Source organism: Seriola aureovittata, chromosome 4 (assembly GCF_021018895.1).
Source record: "Seriola aureovittata isolate HTS-2021-v1 ecotype China chromosome 4, ASM2101889v1, whole genome shotgun sequence".
NCBI lineage: Eukaryota > Metazoa > Chordata > Actinopteri > Carangiformes > Carangidae > Seriola > Seriola aureovittata.
In genome coordinates, this window is record NC_079367.1 from 16,631,405 (window position 1) to 16,655,312 (window position 23,908).

Here is a 23,908-nt window from a genome sequence, read left to right on the forward strand (position 1 = left end):
GTGTTGGAGCACTGTGCTGACTAAATCCTGCTCCCTCACGCCTCTCTACCCTCCTCCTCTTGTCCGGTTACTGAGTCGCCCGGAGTGCTATGAGTGGTTCACAGCAGTTTATGGGGTTAACATGCAGACTGGGTCGCCATGCCCGTTGATATTTCTGCACTCACACATGGTTTCTTGTGAAAAGCAGTGAAGGCGTTTTAAAAGTTACATCTTGTAATCTGGCGTTTTACTTTGAGCTGCTTTAAAGTACAGGAGGAATGAAGACAGACAGACACAGCGACCCACACACACTTATGCAAACACTATAATTTGACCTCTTATCAGCATGTTATCCTGTGGTTGGTGATTCAGTGCATTAGCTGTGATCTGTGCTCTCTCTCTGTCCTCTCTCTTGCTGGATCTGGATGAGAGAGGAAGGGGTCTCCGAGGGCAACTCACAGGGGCCCAGCTCTAATAATAGAGTGTAAATCTCAGTCATTACTGCTCTGACAGGACACTGTGTCATCATTGTCTGGCGCACAACTCCACTTGAGTGGAGAGGCTTCAAATTAACTACTGCTTTTATTGGTGGCAGCCCAGAACCCCTTGTAGTTTGGTAAATGACAGAGTTTGAGAGGAGTTAGGAGCGCAGCACAGTCACTACAGGATGTTTGATTCAAACAGCAACAACAGACAGTATGATCTGATACTGAACTTTGACTTTCTACCTATCGATCCAGACAACTACCATGAGACCAAAAACTTTTGCACTATTGAAAGATTTTCTTGGATACAAATGTCAAGCACAGTTATGCCAACAAATCTGAAAACTACTGTTGTTATATCAGTGCTTTATAATACCACTTTCCACTGTTAAAACAGCACACCACTGGGACTGACATTCCACATCCTGTTAAGCAGGAAATCACCATTGGTCTCAATAACGGCAGGCCATAAAATCACATTTCAGCATTCATCGATTTTTATTTCATAGTAAATGGCAGGTAACAAACCGTGGGGCTGCCGAGCAGTGCGGTGTAAATGCGCCTCTGATAAACAGTTAAAGAAGTTCATCCACTCTGCTGAACTGCGGCTTGGCGGCAGAAAAATCAACACTAATCTGATGAGAGGCAGCAAAACAAATTCTACTGTTGTGCTCTCAACACAGAACTCAAGGGAGGGATAGAAGAGGAGAGGAGTTAGGAAAAAAGGAACAGGTCGAAAAAAGACAAAGAAAGGAGAAAAGCAAAGCAAAGCAATGAAAAATTACATCTAAGAGCAAGGGAGTAGGGAAAATGAAATAAGGTGACAGGAAGAGAAGAGGTTAGGAAGATGTTTAGAGACAGGGGACATGCACAGGAGAAGTAGGAAAGAAAAAAGAGAAAATGTGCTTGAACAATAAAATGAATTCATAGATTTTTCTGTTCTAATGGCTTGGTTTTCTCTTTTCAATGGCTCCTTCTGTTCTTTTGTATAAATAACTATACTATGTGGGAGCCCAACAATTCACATCATGTATATGTATATTACATTAACTAATGACTGTTTTTCAAAACACACCATTCATTTACATTGATTTACTACCATCTGCGCAGCCACTGTTCTCCATTCATTTCAACACAGTATGGAAATCAACTTGCAGATGTGAGACTTGATTGAAATATGTCGTCCTTCACATTTAACGCTCACTTTTTTCTTTTTTCAAACTTATGTTATCGTGGTATACTGCTTTGTCTTGTCAATTGCTGCCTGTGGGGAAACTCCATTTTCTGAGATTTGAGTAATTTTCAACCATTTATAATTCAAGAACCGCCCATCTTCATCATTCATATCCATTTCACAATGTGCATGTGTAACCTCTGGTTTTGTCTTTTGCACTACCATGTGGTGGCAACATAATTTTGAAAATCAAATGCGAGTACACTGTGAATTCACTGTGATGGGTGAACTATTTAAGGGGATTTTAAGTCTTTGAAAGTTGATATTCATACTCCACTGCCATGAACTCAAACAGGGTAATCTTTGCTTTGAAAATTTGATGGCAGTTTGTGCTGCTGTAAAGGTTTGTAGAGCACAGTATATGTAGGTTGTAGGTAATGGGTTAAACCCTAAGTTTAAATATGCAAAATGTACAAAGAATTATCTAGTATGTTCTTGTAACCCCTCTCTGTAGCTCCCACCAACTCCCTTACTCTCTCGTTCCTCTTTTTCGGTTTCCTTTTCTCTTTTAGTCTCTCTTGTCTCTGCGCTCTTTTTGGAAAGAAATGCCAGTTCAACAGAAATGTCACATCCAGGATAACAGGCTTACTTTTGTATCTTCTAATTGAAGTGCCTTCCTACCTTAGTGTCTGACAGCTCCTTTTGACAAGTGATGTGTTTTTTGAAAGTGAATCAGCTTTCTTTGGTTCTGAGTGCTATAGACAGCAGAGATCAGTGAGGGTCAAACTGAATGCTGGTCTCTATACTGAGTTACTGCTGCCTCCTGCCATCACAAAGCTTGTCATTCATCTTATCGTTAATCCTGCTTCCTTCTTTCAGTGGATACAATCTCTTCTTCAAGTCTTTTTTCCCCCTTAAGTACCAAGCAAGCCAACCTGACATGCAGTTCACCAGTCCACGTTGTTTAATAAATGTTTAAAGCTGCAATAATCAATATTTATATACAAACAATGGATCTAATGACAAAGTATCATAGTGACAAACATACACAAATTAACCACTAGACTGTGCAGATCCCATCAACTCTATGTGGTTTTCGTGCATCTTTGGCTCAAAGTTTTGGGTTGAAATCCTGCAACTTCATTATTTTCATTCATTAGTGTTGTGTACTAAACCTGCTATATGCTACATGGCCTGCACCAAACAGCAAATAGACAAAGTTAGCAGCTAGCTGGTGAACATGATATAGCATTAAGGAGCTAGGAGTATTTCCCTTAGGAGTTGGAGACAAAAACGGAAATAAATGTCAATATTTATCAGGTGGACATAAACATAAGTCCAAAGGAAGGCTGATGTTGCTCAGTGTCTGCTAGACGTTTAAATAGGCAACTCTTTACTAACATGTTTGCCACAACAACTTTATCAGGTGTCACGACTTATTATAATGTGTTTGCAGCTTGTTCTACTACCCCAAAGTGTCCTAAAAATAAATCATTAATGCTTTAAAACTACTTATATTTATGTTTTTGTGACAAGCAGCTGCTTGTTGTGACTTTCCTCTTTCAGGAGCAAAGGCAGAAGTTGTGTGACATTGATATGGTGCCATAAAACCCCTTAATGGGGATTTCTGGACAAATAGAAGGGTCAACAATAAATGCGACGCTGACCACAGAGGCTGCGATTTGTATCCCGTCTCCTACCATCTGTAAACATTTGTTTCTTTAAACCATGACCACAATCTTCCCTAAATCTTAACCAGGAAGTTTGAATTGCCTCCACTAAGCCAAACATTAACCAAAGAGGTGACAGATCAGAAAATGCTTTAATGAATCACTTCTGAACGGTCATGGGTTGTTGTGGAAGATGTGGAAGTTATAAGACAAAACACCTATTTTCTATGAGGACTTGTTGTAATTAAACTATGGTCACTTACACAACAGGAAAAAGTCAGTATTGACTTAATCTTTTAGTTGCCCTTTGCAGAATTCTAAAACCCACCTTTACTGAAAATACCACAGTACTGACCCTGTCAAATATCATCCTAAGTTTTTATTTAAGAACATGATGTTTCAGGCATTCATTCTACTTCGGTCTATGCCTTGTGGTCATGGTGGTGCAGCACAGAGCTCATCCATACTGTGCAGCTTCTGTACGTATAATCCCATCTCTGCATGTAATGTTTAGTAGCGCTCCATCAACAGCCAGAGAGTGAACCTTCAATTATATCTTTAACCAACACACACAGCCTGTCCTCCTCATTGGAAGAGAGCCACATCCACATGGAATGGAAATATGGTAGGAATCAAGTCTTTTTGTCTGGAAAATTTCCTAAATTTTACTCCCTCTGCCTCTCCTTGGCGTCTTCCCACTTTCCCACTCCAGCTCTGTGTGTGTGATATTATGAAGAACAGATTTTCCGAAAGGAAATGAAAGGGCTTGTTAGCAGAGGAGAGAGAGGGAGAGAAAGAAAGAGATCAGAGGGCCAGTGTTGAGGCTGACAACAGCCCAGTCTCCCTGCACCACCAACCGACCCACCCAGCAGCTAGCCAGCCTTTACAGGGCTGCATAAATCCACATGCAGGTCACATTACTGCTCGCCTTCATCAGTGTTTACTGGCATGTTAAAGATCGTAATAACATTGGTCAGGACAGAGATTTTTAATTTAGATGTTTTTTTTAAGGGTTTGTAACCCAGCTGTGGCGAGGGGAGAAGTAGTCAGAAAGAGACAGATGCTGGCACAGAGGAAGAGAGGTGTAACCACATTTGGACTGAGATGAGAACAAGGCCCGCAAGGTCATGCTCTATAAACACTCCTCAAATCAGGATGCTAGACTTTTGTTATACATACTAGGTTCAGTCAACAATTTGTGCATGTCTTCATGTTTTCAGTGGTCATTTGAGGTAAAATAATAAAAGCGGTTTGAGTCATGACAGTAAACATTCAGCTGCAGCAAGAAAATATCCCACAAAAACAATTGTGCACTGGCAAATCAGAAATTCCCCTTTTTACAATCGCCAACATCTCTTTCCCTCTCTCATGCTTTAACTTCTGTGTAAAGGCTCAAAGCTGAAACACAGTTTGTCAGTGTATTTTCTTTGGGTAGCGGGCCATTGCTCTGCCTAACTTAGATATATTGGATTTTGATCAAATACTTGAAAAAGTGGCACAAGGACTCTGTGCTTATTTAAACTGTAATGTTGAATACACAAATCAGACTGGGCACTGTGATGAGGCGCACACATGCACACACATACACATTCCCCTCTGCCCTATAGATTGTTGCTGGGCTGCAGCTTGAAGAGCCTCGCCTTGTTCAAGGTTATACACCCACTGTTCTGTTGCACTGAGCTGTGTAACCATAACAGTTTAATGACATGCTATTACAGGGCTATCACACTTACAGCATCATGTTAACACCACAACCACTGCCTCAGTCCCACACAGACAGTAGGCTATATCAGATTCAGGCCCTAATCCTACTCATTTGGCCGCTGTTTTGTACTTTCACACGGACTTTCTTTCTTTCTTCTTTTTTCCTTTCCTTCTTTAAGTGTCTTTCTTTCTTTCTTTCTTTCTCCTTTTTTTTAATTTCCTCTTCACAATGGTGGAAAATAACAAGTGTATTTGGTCAAGTATGGTACTTACATATAATTCTGAGGAAGTACTCTAGTTAAATATTCCCATTTACTGCTACTTTATACTTCTATTTCACTATATGGCACCTTTAGTCCTCTGCATTTATCTGACAGCCGTAGTTACTTACTTTGAGTATTAATTATTTTAAACGACATAACATGACTACATAAAATAGTATGCATTATTACACAATACATTTAAGTGGCTAACAGTATATAAATTATATCATTATACCAGCTACAACATTAAAATACTGCTTTCAACTACAAATCTAACAATTATAATAATACAATGATATTTATATTATTGTATATTATTATATCTTATAGTAGTATATAAGATATAATAATATAATAGCAACATGACAGGAGTCCCCCTTTTGAAACTTTAGCTCAATTTTGGTGATAGAGAACTTTGAAAATATGATTTTTACTTGTAATGGAGTATTTGTATATTGTGGTATTGCTACGTTTACATAATTAAAGTAACTGAATACTTCTTCCACCACTGCATCTTCATATTTCGGATTTGACACGTCTCCTCCCTCAGCTCCATCATCAAAACAGCATAAGACAAAACATTTCTTGTGTTGTCTGGTGCGCACAACAAACAAAGCTGGTCTGACTTGTTTATTTTGATGCATTAAACCTGACCCTCAGATTTGGCTACAACAACAAACCCATGCAAACCCTTGAAGCAGAGCTAATCACTTGTGATTTATTTCATATTTCCATTTGATTGGGGGCTGTTTTGGGGTAATCAGGCTCTGACAGTGTGCCCTGTGCTGTGGCTGAGCTGTTTACATAGCTCTGCTGTAGACATGCTGACAGTGAGACGAAGCGCCGAGCTGCTCTCAAGGTCTGGACAGTATTTGGATCTGAGTTGGCCTGTTACAGGGAAGAACAGGTCAGCCAGGGCAAAGACAGGGGGCGAAAACAGGTTGGACAAAGGACAGGAAGAATGAGTAGTGTTAAGTACTGTTAAAGATAAAATCCCCCTAAAACAACTCAAATGATGTAAATAGCAGCTACTTGTGAGTGCTTTGTACTTGTTGGCCCATTATGTGGTTTAGTGGTGTTCTGTTATTCTTCCCACCAATAAGTTAGGTAGCATTTGTTTAATCATGCTAAAACATCATTATGACACATCAGAGTCTGGCGTCAACAACAGTCTTACAGGGAAAATTAAAAAAAACAACAAAAAAAATAAACTAAAGAAAAAAATGTCTTTAGTGACAATAAAATACAATACAAGAGATACGAATGTTGCCCATTTGTGACTTTAAAATCTTCTCAAATCGAAAATGTTCTTTTGTACAATATGGAAATTGTAGGAGACCACCGACTGAAACTGGGGACAAGGCAGGTTGAATGACAGCAGGTACAACGAGTTAATGTAAGGGAGAGTTGGACTGAAATGGGCTGCACAGACTAAACCAAGAAGGAACATCTTACTAGTGTCCTCACCTACCAAAGAATTAAATAATACAAAATGTATGACCGTAACAACTTGCAAAAAGTTCAGTTCTTGAGATAGAACATACAGATGGAGCTGTCACAACATAAGCACCTCCTCTTTTCCTCAACAGTAAAAGGTAGAAAAAGTCAACAGCTCCCTCTGCACCTGCTCAAGCAGAAGGCCTGAGGTCAGTGACGGGACAAAAGAGAGACAAAAAAGTCATGTTTGTGAACTTTGCAGTGTGAGTGAGGGGAATATTGAACTTTTCCCATTGAGTTGCATCAAAAACCTGAAAAGTTTTGAGAGCCTAATCAATTTACCAAAAGGTTTTTGTTTGACTGCAGAGCAAGAGTCAAATCTTTGAAAAGCAGAGGCTGACATCCTTGAAAAAAAACAAAAAGAGGCATGCACTGAACCCACGCCTTTGTATTCTTTTGGTCTTTGTTTGTAGAACGTTTCGTACATGGAGGAGGAGGTAGTTGGCTCCAAGTATCAACCTCAAGTAATATCACACACTCACACACACACACACACACACACACACACACACACACACACACACACATTTGTTCAGTCTTTAAAAGAAATGTATAATGCTGTTAGATATTATTTTAAGTCGAGGTACTGATTTCAATGCCAAATGTCAAATCAGATGTAGATGACTAGGAGGGGTTTTTATGCTAATAAGGTGGTTAATATTCTGATGATATGTCTACATGAAGCCTGAGTGTGTTTTCATATCCCAGAGAAGATGTGTGTGTGTGTGTGTCTACCTCGACATAGAGACAGGGATGGTGCACCCAGGGGCGAGCCAACGCACTAGCTAGCCTGTGTCGGCTCGACTGGAGCGCCTCGCTGTTTTACCGCAGGAAGTAACACAAAAGAACAGCAGGAATGTTTATGAACACCTCCAATCCCAGAGGACCTGCGGGCTGACCTGATTATTGCCTGTCTGTAATTCCACAGTCGGCAAGGTGCTGCTACTCCTGGAGGGGTTTGAAGGGTGTGAGTGTGTGTATTACTGTGTGTGTGTGTGTGTGTGTGTATTCCATCACTGATAGGTATCATTAAACATCATTAGAGGGTTGGAAGAGTCTCAAGCTGCTTTGGTTTTGTGTGCAAGGCTGTTTCTGTCAGACGCACTCTAGGAAGATCACTAACAGCGCAGCCCTGAAGATACACACACACACACACACATTTAAACACACACGCACACACTGAAAAGAGGGTATTTATCAGTCAAGCTTGTTTTGTTATTGCATGCATTCTTTTGACATGAGCTCTGACTGTGGCCTTTGTAAAAGAGGAAATCAAATAACAGGGCCAACAGGAGCAGAGCTACAACCCCCTCCAGCATATACAAACAGAAATAAACCTCGGCTGTCTATATCTAACAATAGGACAACAACTTTTACTTCAAGGCTATTGCGAAGTTTGAGCAGTCATTTAAAAGGTTTGTGTATATTTGTCTGCTTGTGTATTCAGAGACGGCTGGCATCTTTCTCATTCATTTCCCCAGATAGCTATTTGTTAAGTTATGTTTAGTATTCACTGCCAGGATGTGTCATGAGTGATTCTGTTGATCAGCTGTTGATTCGTGGGCTGATCCAGGAATGCCGCGGTTAACTGGTTCAGTGTGTTTAAATGTAGAGAGCAGCAAAGAGGACCAGGCCCCCAATCAGCCCAGTGACCTACACTGTGTAGTTGAGCGCAGCCATGAAACATCTCTATCCATCATTGGACACAGCATATCCATGAGCAGTTCGATGGACACAATAGAGATCAGGAGGCCAAACCATAGCTGGGTGCTGCCATCTTCTGGCCAGGCGCCACACGAGGCGAGCCAATTCATCTTGTAGAGAGTATCGTGCATTTTTTTCCATTAAACGCCATACCAATTTTGCTGTTAGAAACTCAAAGATCAGTACCAGTGAGGTAGGGGCTACTGAACTTTCAGCCACGTAACAGCATGCATCAAATCTCATATTTGTTGCAGTTTAAAAACTAATTTCAAGACTTTCTTCCCTTCCTGCTTCAAACTAAAAGCACCTTTAGTATGTGAGCAGACTCTGATTCTTTAATCTTTGCATGACAAGCGATCAGCGATGAGTAACTTAAAAAACTTCAAAGCTTCAATAGGCTGCATTTCTTTACAGCAGAATATGGTGTATCTCTCCTCAGGTAATTGTACAGTACTACTGAGCAGCTGGAAAAAGCTCCTGGCTACCTCTCTCCACCCCGGTTGAACGCATCAAACTAATGTGTGGTGACACGTGGTGAGTTATTGCACTGAGCACCAGGCCGCTGGTTCTGCTCACAGGCCTGGTTTGATCTTTTATTTACACTCCTTTTTGCTCAGGATTTCAGGACAATTTTCCCAGCTCTTTACAGTCAACAAACTACAAAGCAAGGCCCCCCGTCTCTGGGAGGCATGTTGAATAGTGAAAAAGACCACTGGTTTGGCTGCTTGCTTCAGAAACAAAAAACTACATCAGTTCAGCCACTTTGGACTCCAGGTTGATCCGAGCGTGACAGCTTAGGAGAGAAAGCTGGATGGATGGAGAGACAGTAGTAAGCATTCAGACAAACGGGCCGACAGACAGAGAGACGGACACATACTGCAGACAGGCAGACCATTACATAGTCAAGGTGGAGGACAAACCATTTTGACTGCGAGTACGGTTGCATATTCACTCAAGTGGCTGTCTCCATCAGAGAAATAGAGCCAGTACCTAAAACTATTATTCTGCCATTAGTTTTCTGCAGGTCACGATTGTGGCATAATGCAATAGCATTCATCTATTTCATTCATTTTAGTTCTTAGAGAGCGACACACAATTTAATTACCCATCCTCCTCTTTGGCTGTTGGAGCGGGAGCGAGCGCCTCGCCCCCCTCCCTCCACTCACTCACTTCTCGTAAAGGATCGAGGGTGCCGAAACAATGATGGATAGAGTCTGAAAAGTGCATTATTTCTGATGCATTTTTGATTATTTCTACCCTTTCCCTTTTTTTCAGGTAATGCAATAAGCCTGATACGCCCTGAGTTCTGTCAGAGACATGGATATTGCAACAGCTCAGGCATCACTTTCTATCGGCAGGAAAGTCATTGTTTCTGAAACAAGAGGTTCTCTGTTTTTTTTTTTTATAGCTCTTTTACTCTTTTTCTCCCTCTTTTTTTTCATTTGTCTGTATGTCTGTCTTTTTTTCACAGCCTTTGTGATTTTGTCTGTCTATCTGTCTCCAGCTTGGAGACATTCTCATTTGGACCGGTGCCTTGGATGCCCCAACAGACTGCCACAATAGTTCCTCATCGAAACAATTTCAAGGACCTCTTCAAAGTGAATGAATCAATAGTGCTCATATGTGGGGTTAAAGCAGAGGTTACGCTGATACTGTTCAACTCCAGACACTCCCTTAGCCCCAACATGCTAGCCAGAGCCAGTGACCTCTTGTTTGGTTAATATAATTCATTCTGTAAATAGAGAATATCAATCTCTCCAAATATAACCCCACTTTGACCTATACAAAAAAATATATATTTAAAAAACACAAAGCACAGGACGAACCTTAGGGCTAATACTCTAATGTCTAAACTTGTTTTATCCACAATCAAACAATGCAAATGTTTCTTATGTCTGAAATGTAGGTGCTGCCGGCCAGCATTGATCCCACAGTCCTCAGAGCTATTCTCAACCAAACCAATTGTCAGTACATTTCTCTTTATACAGATTAGTTTAACAATATTTTCCTCACTACACATATAACACTTTCCTCACTGTGTACTTCATTAGGGATAGGTGATGCTATTCTTTTTAAATGAATGATTCTGAGTATCCTCTATCAGAATATATATTTTTTTTAATGATAGTGATCATTTCTTTAATTATTATTATTGGACAAATCAGTCTCACAACATGAAACAAATTCTAAAAGCCGGCTGCCAAACATCGGTATTAAAAATATTAATCAAATAATGATATCATCAAATGCAATATAAATACATGAAAGATTTTTTTAGAGTGATGGAAGAAGCCTGTGGTGTGAGCTGTAGAGGATTTGTGTGTTGTGTTCATTGACAGCAACGACACTATTTAAGTGCAAAACTTACCAGAAACTTGTGATTGTATTCAAAAAGATCATATTAGTAATCTGTACTTCTTATTAGCTGTCCGTCGCTGGTTTTGAGGTCAGGTCCTGCCAGTACTTGGCAGCACCTGGAAGTTGCTTTGACGTCTACTCTGACCAATACTCCTTAAGCTTTAGTTACACATCTATTACTCTACCTAGTTAACTATTATTTTTGTCTGCTCTGTATGTACATCATTTTGTCTGTCCATCCCAAGGAGAGGGATTGCTCCTCTGCTTCTTCATTAGGTTTCTCTTTCATTCTCCCCAGTTAAGGTCTATTTTGTGCTGATTTTCCTTCTTTGAATTAGGGTCTACGTATGGAGAAGTATTTGAGACAATTTTGTGATTTTTTTGGGAGTATATTAATAAAATTGGCTTTAATTATTATTGCTACATTATACATGTATTTGCATTAAATGAATTACATAACACTCCATATTGCCATTTTCCCATTTCAAAGGTCTAAAAAATGATCTATGAAATCAATAACAACGAAATCAGTGAAAAATGTCTAGTGTTTTCTCTGTTGGATCACAAGTTCCTCCAGATATTAACAACAAAGACTAATTTAGATGTGCGACATTACTGTCTAGTGATCATTAAGTTATATGTCACTACAAAAGAGAAGTTCAGCCTTGCACCAAAAGCTCGCCAAAGAGCCACCATTTGGCACCATTGAGCTTCTCTCATTCTGTGAGTGTATGTCCTACACCTTGCTAACCTTTTTGTTACATACCAGTGTTACGCATCACTTTTCTTTGATTCAGCCAAAAGCTGTACACATACAGAGCTGCACTCCACCACTGGGTCACAAGCACAGGTGATGCAGTCCAGGTGAGCTTGGCAGGAGAACGCAGACGGCTGTCTGTAGGACGTGAGACTCAGATGGGCTCTGAAGCCTTGTCTTGGCATCCCACTTCACACAGAAACACAATGTAACCCAGGTAAGGCAATAATATACAGTACACAGCATTGGCCAGGCTCCATCGTGTATTTGATTGGCCACAGTCCTTTTTTTAAGTATACAGTGAAGAGGGATGATGACTAATTGTTTAATTAGTGCATGGGAAGCATTATTATGCAGGGTAAGACCTCAGTCTGCAGGATGTAAATTGATTTCCTGATGACTTAATGAAAGTACATTATAGTTTGATTGTGTGTCTCTTAACCAACCTATCATTATCATCTTTTATTGAAGTGTGACATGATGGCATTGTGATATCAATAGACAAAGCTCAACTCTGTTGCTTTGTAATACAAAAGTTGCTAAAATACCAGCTGGTAATAAGGTTACTTTATCATCTGTAGCTAAAAAAGTTAAAGGGTCAGAGTGTAAGTGGATCACTGAACTGAACTTTCTTGCTTCAAGTAGACACATAAATACAGCTCTATTCACCTGCAACCAAAACCCTTTGGATCTTCTGCTCTCTCTATTTCTCTCTCTCACACACACACAAGCTCACACACACTCACACGCTTAACAGGCCCGAGTTCTCCTGACATAGCCTCTCCAGTGACATTTCGTCAGAGGGTGAGCGTGGCATCCCAGCTGTGTTGATGTGATTGGCTTTGTGCTTTGCTGTCGTAGTGACCGGGGGAAGATTGATCGTGGGGATGTGAGGTGTGTGTGTGTATGTGTGGGTGCATGGGTGTGTGGGTGGGTGTGTGTGTGTGTGTGTGTGTGTGTGTGTGTGTGTGTGTGTGTGTGTAGTCTTTTAGAGAGGGACAGGCTGGAAAGGTCAAGCTCTGAGGTGAAGCCTCTGATATTGACTCAACAAAGGTTCGCTCTGATGAGAGTCTAATACCTGTGATCCCACAGCTCCACGGTGTAAACGCACGAACACACACACACCTTCTTGTTTTACTACATACTTGGGGACCCGTCTTGACATAATGTGTTCCCTAGCCTGTTACTATCAACTAACCCTTAGCCCAACCCTTACCCAACCTAATTCTAACCCTGAAACCCTAAAGCATTTACCCTCAAACAGCCATCTGAACTTGTGGGGTACAGCATTTTGGTCCCTACAAACCTGTCGAACCCTACAAGTATAGTGGGCTCCACAAATATAGTAAAGTGCGTGCACACATGCGCGTGCGCACATGCGCGTACACACACACACACACACACACACACACACACACACACACACACACACACACACACACACACACACAGAGAGACTCTGAATTGATTACTGCAATACTTAAGTACAAAAAATAGCCTCAGGGCCTGGAATAAACAACTGATTATTTTTCTCTGGTGCGTATTCAGTTGCAACAATTCAAACTGCTCAAGGCATTTCATGCTTTAACTTGCCACCAGAAACACTCCAGAAACTGCTGTACACATTCTGACACCATGCTGATCTTTTGTCACATTGTGCTGTGCATGTTGACACTTACCATCTTAGTTTGCTTTGATATTTCTTTCATGCTGGCATATGTGGCAAGCATGAGTGGTGAGCTGTGTCATTATGCCAGATCTTTAACCTGCTGATCTTTCTGAAGAAACTTCAGAGACTAGTGTCCAGTGGTGGAGGAGGTACTCAGATCTTTTCTTTAAATAGAAAGTTCAAAATATTTATCTACACAACAGAAAAAGTACTCATTAGGCAAAATTCGCCCTTTAAAGTATTATATTGTTGGATTACTGATACATATTAAGCTGCATTTTAATGTCACAACTGTTCATAGTAGAACTAATTTCACTTGCTTTACATAGGCCTACTGTTATCATCATTTACTTGTCAAAAAGCAAGCAACTAACAGTTAGCAAGCTTGATAGCGCGGTTGCAAATGGAACAATAAGTTGTGACAGTTCATTCAAAAGACTTTTATACTATCAACTCCTGTCTCTTACAAGCCTGCAACCCCTTTTCTGTGGGGCAGTTTATACTCAAACAGAGGAGGTTTGAATAAAAGTAATGCTGAAACACAGCTAATAATCATTGACAACTTACTAAATTTTGCACTCTCTAGTCCTTGATTTCCTCAAAGCTCAGCTCTGTGAAGACACCTTGTGATTCAAGGGAGCAAATTAGCGTGTCAAAATTCACCAATGTTGAACTTAACTCAAAAAATTTGCATGCATTTACTTCAACCAATAATGACAATTGTATAAAAATGGATTGATAATGATTCCGCTGTGAAATTTCACAGTTTTAAAAAGGTGGTGTGACTGTGCTTTTAATCCGTTAATTCTATAGCTATTTGATAAATGTAATGGAGTAAAAAGCACAGCCTTTCCCTTACAAATGAATAAACCTATCAAGTAACAAGTAAAGTTCAAGTACAGTACAAGTACATCTTAACATTCTTTCCTCTCAACTCTTAACTCGAACTCTTTATTCCCTGTTTCTTTCCTTTCCTCACTCCTCGTGTTTCTTTCACTCCTCTCCCTCCTTCTTTCCAGCCTTCGTTCACCACTGGCTTGTGTGTTTTCTTCACGACATTTCCTATCATTGTTCTTCAGTTCGCAGCACCGTGCCTCTATGTTTCCTGCCCCGTCTCAGTCTGTGCCCGCGCCCGTCTTACAGCCACCTGGCAGCGCGGGCTGCCTCTACGCGTTTCCTCGTCTGATGCTGCTCGGTGGGCCCAGGCCCCCTCACTCGCTCAGCCCCGTGCCCAAGGAACCTGCCTGGCTAATTAAAGGAAAACAAACTCTGCGCTTTCCACCCGCTCGCTGCAAAACATTGCTTATTAAGGAGTAAAAGTCAAACTTCATGATTCATTAAGAAGAGGAAGTCTGAGCAGACTGGACAGATCAGTGAGACTAGAGAGCAGTGGAGAGGTGGAGTGAAGGAGGAAATGGGGGAGGGTATGGGAGTGGATGTGTCTCTGTGAGTGTATATGTGTGTCTAACTTTATTTAACAGTGTGGGGTGGCAGGACCCAAATTCAGCTATGGAGATTGGGATTTACCAGATGTAATTTTGATAGTAGTTCCCAGCATTTATACATTAGATATGGTTTGTTTTAGTATATGAAAACAGTCCTGTAATATTCTTGTCTTATTTTTGATAGCAGACATTCTTGTATCTTCACACCCCCTTTACTAACCTCTCTCAGGTCTGTTATGACTCCTGTCCTCTTTGTCTCTAATGTGAGTCTTGTAATTTCCTCTAGAAAATGTGTTGACTGAAATATTGAAGTGAGTGCTGAGAAGCTATCCACACCTGCTTTGCCTTTGCAGTAAAGACCAGATACATTATGGCAAAGTAATGGAAGCACAAGATTGTATTTGGCGCACAAGTCTTTTTAAATGCTTTTAAAAGAAACAATTTAAGTTTGTGTGTTAGAGTCAAGTATTCACCTTTTGATTCAGTTCGGCTCTGTCATCATTTCATAACATAAATAATGTTTTATATGTGACATGTTGTTTGTATTTTCATGTATTGAAAATATTAAACATTAGAATATGTTTGTTGTTCACAACATGTGATTATAGCACAATGTCTTGTGATGATGTGAGTTCAGTCTGTGGACTATCTGAGAAAAGTCTTTGATGAAAACTAGACTATAAATATCCATAATTGCCATACCATTTGTTTTTACTTTACAACAACTCGGACACAAAATCTCAAAATCCGTACAACCATTTAGAAATAACTGTCACTGTAGCCTAATAAATGTGGCAGTTTGCTGTTTTATCAATCAGTCTATGTTGTAATTGTACCTAAGGCCATTGCCAACTGTGAGGTCATTTACTCAGAAAGTAGATTCTATAATTATAAAAGCAGATGAGGCTAAAGGACAGAAAAAAAAACTCAAGAGGTCATTATGTTAACTGCCTGACAGCATGAGGATAAAAATGTCATCAGTCCAGCTCTAAGGTTGCCTGTTTAGCCTCAACGATGATTCTATCCTGCCGTCAACATTGTCATTTGTTTCCAAGATTTGGTTTGGAGTGAATCTATAATTTAGTTTTAATGTATCATTTTCATATTTGTCCTGCATTTGTATTGATGGTATTAATAACTAAACTGTGTTCGTATGTTGAGTGCTTAGCATTGGCTCAAAGATTATATTTGCTGTATAAAATAGGTTGTTTCACGGTTTCATATATTATATTGTATAGTTTCATGAAATTGGAAGCAGGACAGATAGACAGTTTCCTGGGCAACTGCTTCTTGCTATTACTGACGCCATCACAGACTGCAGGTTCAGATCACCCACATGCTTTTAGACGAGGTTACAGTATTGTATATGTATGCCGGTACACATATGTGTGTGTGTCTACAAGTATATGTGAGTTGACATGCATGTTTATATATGCCACAAACATTTTGGAATCACAAAGTAGATGTAGATGTGCCAGAGTCTTTCACTGTGTACTGTATGTTACAGTGTATGAATGTGTGTATGTGTACCCCATTCCTCCTTTCTCTCCTCTCCTCCAGCTTTCCTCAGTGTGATGTTTTCCTTTGGCTCTAATGAGTTCTAAGTGGCCAATACTTTCTTCTGCAGGAAACTCGTGTCAAACTAATTAACTTTTAATGAGAGGAAACCCACTGATTAGAGTGTTTTTCTTGGCAAACGAGCCTATTAATTCTGTTGGTTTGAGCAGCAGGGCCGAGGACTCGGGTGAGAAGAAGGCCTTTCTTCAGCAGTCTGCGCCACTCCTCCTCTCTCTCTCTCTCTGTCTCTCTCTCTCTCCCACACTCACTCACACATCCTGCTGAACCCCTGCTCAGTCTGTTTGGCCAGCTGCTGAAGCTTGGGCTTTTTGAGCCTACACACTCTTTTACACTATCTTTTTTGCTCTCTCTCTCTCTCTCTCTCTCTCTCTCACACACACACACACACACACACACACACACACACACACACACACACACACACACACACACACACACACACACACACACACACACACACACACACACACACACACACACACACACACACACACACACACACACACACACACACACACACACGGTATATCCCTCTTATCGCTGCCCAATACTGCTCTCTAGTGACTGGAAACATTCTTAAAGATTTTTGTGAGTGATTTTTGTGAGTGCTAGAGTTTGTCTAGCGTCAAGCATGGGCTCTCTCGGCCTGTCTAAAGAAATTACAATTGAAAAATGAGGGAAAAACAATGAATTTCTAGGCTGTTTTTTAAAAATAAATTTTACATCATATTAATAAAACAATTCAGTAATTCAAGTCATTATTCCGTGGACTGCCTTTATGCTTCCAAATTTATTGTGATATAGTGCCTGGGGGCGAATCAATTAGTGACTTCATTGATTAGTCACCTGACAAAATTAATCAGCAACTACTTTAATTTCAATAATGTTTTCAGCAAAAAATGCCATATATTCTCTGATTTCAGTTTCTTAATTGTGAGGAATTGCTTTTCTTTATCAAATGCGATTAAAAACGAAATAAATTCAGTTTTCAGGCTGATGGTCAGATAAAACAATGAATCTCAAGATGAGGAGGTGAGAGAGGGCATTTTTCACTATGTGCTGACATTTTATAAACAAAATGACTAGATGTGAAAATATTCAGCAGGTTAATATTGTGTTAGCCCTCTTTCTAGGCTCATCAGACAAGCAGCAAAGTGAAATCCACATTGAATAAATGCATCTGCTGTATCTGTAACTCGTCTGCTACTACTATATAAAGTTAGTCTAAACTACATCATTTGTCATTTCTAAATGCATGTCACTAGCGGACGTCCATGGAAAACCATGTGGAACTGTTGTAACGACAGTTAAAATGCTTTATGCAAAGATAAAAGCTACAGTTGATACACAAGATTCGATATGCTAAAGCAGTATCAAGAAAAAAAAACCTTTTTTGACACAGGTGTCAGGTCTCCCTTTGTGAGACAGCATGTGTCTGAATTAGGCTTCCATTATTAATCTGTGTAATGTTAGAGTGGCAATCACATGAGGGCCACACACATTAGGGTGCAATATTTCAATGACAGGCACATTTTCATGATGGCAGTAGCTATTTTTTGAGTGTGTCTGTGTGTGCATGTGTGTGCTTCACCAGGATCAGCAGTGGGCCTATTTGACTTGTATTTTCATATCAGAGTGGGTTTAACTGCCAATAGACCACATTAGAAACTACTAACATCTTATTACAGCAGCATTTAGATCCAATGGGAGTGGAGCGCCGCTCTCTGCCATTCCCTGGAATCCCGAGTGGGAGCGTTTGATGTGTTGATCGGAGCGGGCCTCTCAGAACCTGGAAAATGTGTCTGTTTCATCTCTCAATTACTGTCGGGGTTTGAAGTACTGATGTTCTACCTTTATCTGTCACAATATGGCTCAAGTTTGTTGAAGTATCTGGAAAAAAAGGCAAGCCAATGAGTCCAAAAGAGAAAGAAAGAGAGACGAGTCGGCCCGGCAGCTGGTGCTGTTTCAAAGCCTGCCCAAGCCCTTAAAGATGAAATCCATTTTGTTTCAAGTTCCGCACCCAGCTCGCCTGATGAGGGCTCTAGGGGTGAGGAGGGAGAGTGAGAGAGTTGGAGAGAAAGAGAGGGAGAGATAGAGAGAGAAATCTGTTTGATTTGTCAGAAGTTCTTTAATTTAATCTACAGCTGTCAGGATGCTGAGGATCCAGACCTCATCACTGCCTTTTATCTGCCTGATTTCACCCCAGGCGCCAGACACTCTTCTCCAACACTAACACACACACACAGACACATGGGCACACTCGCACACACATGCAGAAAACACAGTGTGTGAATGAGAGAGGGATGAGAGAGGACGAAAACTATTCATTTATTAAAGAACACAAAGAAAAGCTAGAAAGTAAGGGTACAGAACAAATACAGACAGGTATGTCATCTATTTGGGAGTCTACGTTCTACTTAGAGTGACGCTGCACATGCCTGGTTGACTTTGTAAAAATCAAGTCTGTAGAAACACAAAGAAGAACTAAAATATAGAGAAAGAAAAACCAGAGGATTACAACAGTCAAGAGAGCAAGTATTGCCCTTTTGCAGATGTAGAAGTGATAGTGAGATATTCATCAACACGTGCACAGTGAGGAAACACATTTACACAAAAGGATCAATGTACATGACAAAATATATGTCATCCATTTAGTGTCAATTAATCTATACCTGATTTGACGTGTAGCATTACAGTAAAGGTAAAATGATGAGTCAATTGATCAATTAGTTAGTAATCATATAAAGTTTTTAAAGCAAAAATGCAAAATATTCTCAAATTCTAGCTTCTCAAATATGACGATTTGCTGCTTTTCTTTGTCTTATATGATGGTAAATTGTTTTGCACTCATGGTTGGTTGGACAAAACATGTGAGCTGATGACAAGGAAATTCAAATTCAAATTTCCACTAGTTTGTCACTAATGATAACAAGTTATTTGGCAGATAAATCATTTAAAAAAAATCAATACTATCTTTGAGTTTTGGTACCTTTACTAAATGATGGGAAATTTTTGAAACATTGCACAAGAAATATACCTAAACTAGAATTATTTGTATTTATTGTTTGCACCAAATTTGAAGAAATTCCCTCAAGGCGTTATGGAGATATTGTGTTCACATAGCTAAAACCACGTTTGTGAGGTCACCTTGACCTTTGATTACAAAAGTCTAATCAGTTCATCCTTGAGTCCTAGTGAATGTTTGTGCAAAATTTGAAGTTCCATCAAGGCGTTACTGAGATATCGTGTCCACGAGAATGGGACGGACAACCTGAAAATAATATGCCTCTGGCTCTGGCTGTTGCATCGCTACAATGAAAACTTTTGGTACTTGGAAGTTTTGGTACATGGAAGTGCATTTTTTTTTTTTTGCCAATAAGTATTGAACAGCATTATATGAAACATCAAACAAATGTGTCTGTTTGTGTTTGGCATTTATGGATAATATGCAGTACCATTTCTTTTTTTTTTCATTCCTTTGCCTCTCTTATTTGCTTGTTATCTTAAAATATTTGCAGTCCACCTCCTCACACGTGTGTGTAAGGCCATGTGTGTGTAAATACACTGTGCAGATGCAAAGACTGATTCTGTTAGCCTGTATAATTTACGAAACAACTGAGGTTTGGAAGGAATTCCAAACTGTACATTTTATAACTGGGTGGCATTACAACAGGCTCCTTATGAGCTGACACATCAACCATATCAACTTACTTCTGTTTACAGCATTTGCATGTGATGGCTGCTTTGCAATGCCAGGATATGCCAGGAGTGATAAACTAACATATTTACACAGTTTGTGTACTCAGACTCTTCAAAACCTCAAGAGTTAAGATTGTCTCCGTGATGAAGACACAAATGCTGGAGCTGCTCTAATGTATGAGTTGGAGGTCGAATGTGATCCTCAAGAGTGCCTTGACAAATAAAGCCAAGGTTCATGTTGCATATGTGAAGAAGAAGTGAAAAGTTCATTTGAATGGAAGAGGTTAATAAAACATTACATTTAAGCAGCTCATGTCTTTGATTCTTCAAAGTATCATAAACTCCAGCTTGTCTGCTGGTTCTGGGTTTGGTTTGGGTTGTAAAGGTTCATATCTATTGACTTAACTGCCTGAGATGTTGAGAAATTCAGCTATACAGTGGATTTTCCCCTTGACATTCTCGTCCACAGTTGCAGACCCATATGTTCAAATACCTTAACTATCCATATGTTATTTGCAAATGTCCTGTTTTCATTTCCCTCCATTTTTTGTCCCTCCACCCACTTTTTTAATATCACTGCATGTCTCCCTCCACCTAACTCTCTCTGTGGTTGTATATCCACCATCAGCTTGTCCTCTCCTGACAAAAGCTCCCATTTCCCATACTCTCTCAATCTTACACAAGTCCAGTAACTTACTCTCCTACACATCGTATTCACATCTTTTAATGCATCTCTCACACACACACACACACACACACACACACATTCAGCACACATGCAAGCATCAGACCCAGGCACCTACACACACTATTCTTCTTTTTTTCCCCACTGGGGGAGCTTACAGCAGATGGACATACACTCCTTTTGTGTGAGCTCGTGAAAGAGGAAATTAGAATTAGACACTCTGGCAAAGCCTGGCCTGCAGAAATATGATCCTGTTGCCCTCCCTAATGGTTTCAAATGGTCTTTTTCTTTCTTCTGTCCTCAAGATAGTCTTGAATTGAGGAACCTGTGGATGCTGGAGAGTGCGATCTTGTTATTGAATCTGAGGACTTGACAAGAAAAATAGGCTGCGTAAAGCTGCACTATGTCCAACCCCTGCCTGAAGAGATCCAGCATTTCACCAACCCTCCTCACTCCCTTTTTTCTGTCTTGGCTGCTCTGTTTTCTCTTTTCCATATCCTGCATTTCACTTTCACCTCTCAGTTAACCTTTACTGTCAGCCATACAGAGTTGGGATTAGGGTAGGACTCACAGTGCATTCATAACTGTCTGGCTGACGCATTATGAGATTAATTTATCATTTATGAGTACACCAGCACTTCTTTCTTGACTACTTTACTTGTCCTCTTTATTTCTGCTTTTTTGCCTCCATTCCCCCTTTTATATCCACATCTGGCTGCCTCTGTCTGCAGCTCTGAGGTGAGCCTAGATGTCTGTCAGAACGCACAAGATTTTGTCATGTTTCCAAATTGTATTTCTGCATTCTGTGGCCACTTTATTTGTTATACATACTAGTGCTAAAGGGGGCTTATTTGCCCGCAGAGCAGCAATGTTGGGCAAGTCACTTGGAAAACCCAATTAATCGCACACAATCAATCATTAATATTTTACTTCTTGAAGCAAATAATCACATTAATTTACTAATTACCAAACTACTAATCAAAATGGAGAGCAGCCTGCCTACATACTTTCACTGACCATCACAGCTAGCTTTGTCCCAGTGACTGCACACAGCAGTCATGCATGGCTATAACTAACCAGTTAAGAAGATACAACAATGTAGGACAATTTCACAGGTATCTTCCAAATTGTACCAAAAGGTACGTCGATTGGTGGAGGCTAGTCGTCAGCACCACTCTTGAGCCTGCGTGAAATGCTATGGTGAATGCACCAAAACAAAACTGATGTAACAGCTGATATGCTGTAATCTGTGACGCATCATATTCTCTTACTTGAGTAGGAATTTCAGTCTTGATAATGTGTCTAGTGTCAAAGTTAGTCTTTTATAACCAAATGATAATGATATACCAGATTTTGATAATGCTTTGTTGGACAACATGAGCATAAGTTGTTTCAGATGTCTCCACCACAGAAATGCTTTTATGATCTGGCCAGGCATGTTATGGCCATGTTACTCCTGTCCTTGTGTTGGAGCTGCCTGCAGGGACGATAATCACATTTTCGGTGATAACTTCCACCATATTCGTTATTGCAACAGTCTCTGCAAATGCAGACTGTCCTGGCCAAGATAGACCACAACAAAATTTGTTATAGGCATGTTGTACTGTGTCAAATTTTTATTTATGAGCTCCTGGAGCTGAGGCTTTTGTTCTGGTTAAATGCACAAACTCATCTAAGGCAATGCCTGATGTGTTACTGCCACCTAGAGATCAAAGTTGGTATATCATATTTATCTTTGCGAGTGACTTTGACCTCATATTCGAGCCATCAAATACATGATTATCTGTGCAACTAACCATTACGTATCTTCATATGTGTAAGATGTTGCTCAAGGGATCTGTGTGAAGAGACTGATGATCCCCATTATTAATATTTACTGCTGCAAAGTCAAAGGGTTCATTCAGAACCCCAATGAAATACAACAATTTGAAGAAAAAAGCCATCAACATGACACTGTCGTGATTTGTGATTTGTGAGGGTGGGAGGTAGGTAGGTAGGTAGGTAGGTAGGCAGAAAAACAGTGTTCTTTCACACATATGTGCCCAAGGGCCCATCCTGTGGTGGCAAAGTGGCAGTGAAAACCCCACAAGCCAGACTGGAGCCACAGTTGTTCTTTTAGAGGTGCCAGGTAAATCAACTTTGAAAGTGAGCACTTGTTTTAGGAGCAAAGTGACTCAAGCAAAGTCAGACAGGTCATCTAAGGTATAAAGTAGAATACTGTGTCATTTCAAAACCAAGTTCATAAATTCAGAGTACTGTTCCATAGTGGTATAATACAACAGAATGCATAATGCATAACAATCTATTTGTAAACTTGGGGAAATTGAGACAACAGATATGTAATCATATCAAAAACCAATGCACATATCAAAGATACGTGACTTACACAATTTATCTTCTTGGCATACAAAAACATATTGAATACTGAAGGACGACACACTGTAAACATTGACAGATCTAAAAGTATCAATGCATGTATCAGATACATGACTTACTATTATCATATACTGCATGTCTACCATGCAAAACACAGCCTATACGGCCAGCAATATTCTAGCTTGTTACTGAAGCGGCTACACTTCAGCTTTAAAAAAAAAAATTGAAGAAATTGCCATCAGCAACTCGCAGACGTTTTGCACACAGTCAACGGGTGACTGGATATTTAATAATAATGACAACAAGAACACAGCAAGGAATTCCAAAAACACAGACAACCAAGTAGAGGCATTTAACCACCAGCTAGAAACAAGAAAAGAGACAGAGTAAGACAAATGGTGTATCTGACTCACCGTTTTTGACGCTGCAGTCATTTCCTGGATATTAAGTGTCCATGTCATTCATATCCACTTGTCCTGTGACCGTCATTTTGTTGGTTTATTTACAGCAGGTCTTCTCTATCCATCGCTGCGAGCCAACTGGTATTTCAGCAAGGTAGCTAATATTATTAGCAACACTGGGAAACTAATGAGTAAACTCTAACTGTTGTTAGCTTAAATGTTCACTTTCTTTCGTTTGTAAGACCAGGGTATGACTGGCACCAGTCACTTCAGAGGTTTATCCACACAGAACTGTCCATTCACTGTTTGGTAACATCATGAGAGTAGCCGCATTAGTTAACTGTATGTGTCTACCTTTTCTTCTCCATATTTTTCTTCTGCCTTTGGAGTTTATGGCAGTCAAATCGTATGGTAAAAGTTTTGAAATTTGGCACACTGATTAGGGACACTCCCGTGATGCTTTT

At 40.1% G+C, this 23,908-nt stretch overlaps 1 long non-coding RNA gene across 1 annotated transcript in view; it reads right to left on the reverse strand.

The window, feature by feature from the left end:
- LOC130168122 (uncharacterized) overlaps positions 1–23,844 on the reverse strand; it is a 67,810-nt gene extending 43,966 nt beyond the window's left edge. The window contains exon 1 of the long non-coding RNA XR_008827383.1: positions 23,457–23,844. This is a non-coding gene — a long non-coding RNA (uncharacterized LOC130168122). The remainder of the gene's footprint in view (positions 1–23,456) is intronic.
- Positions 23,845–23,908: the final 64 nt, after the last annotated feature.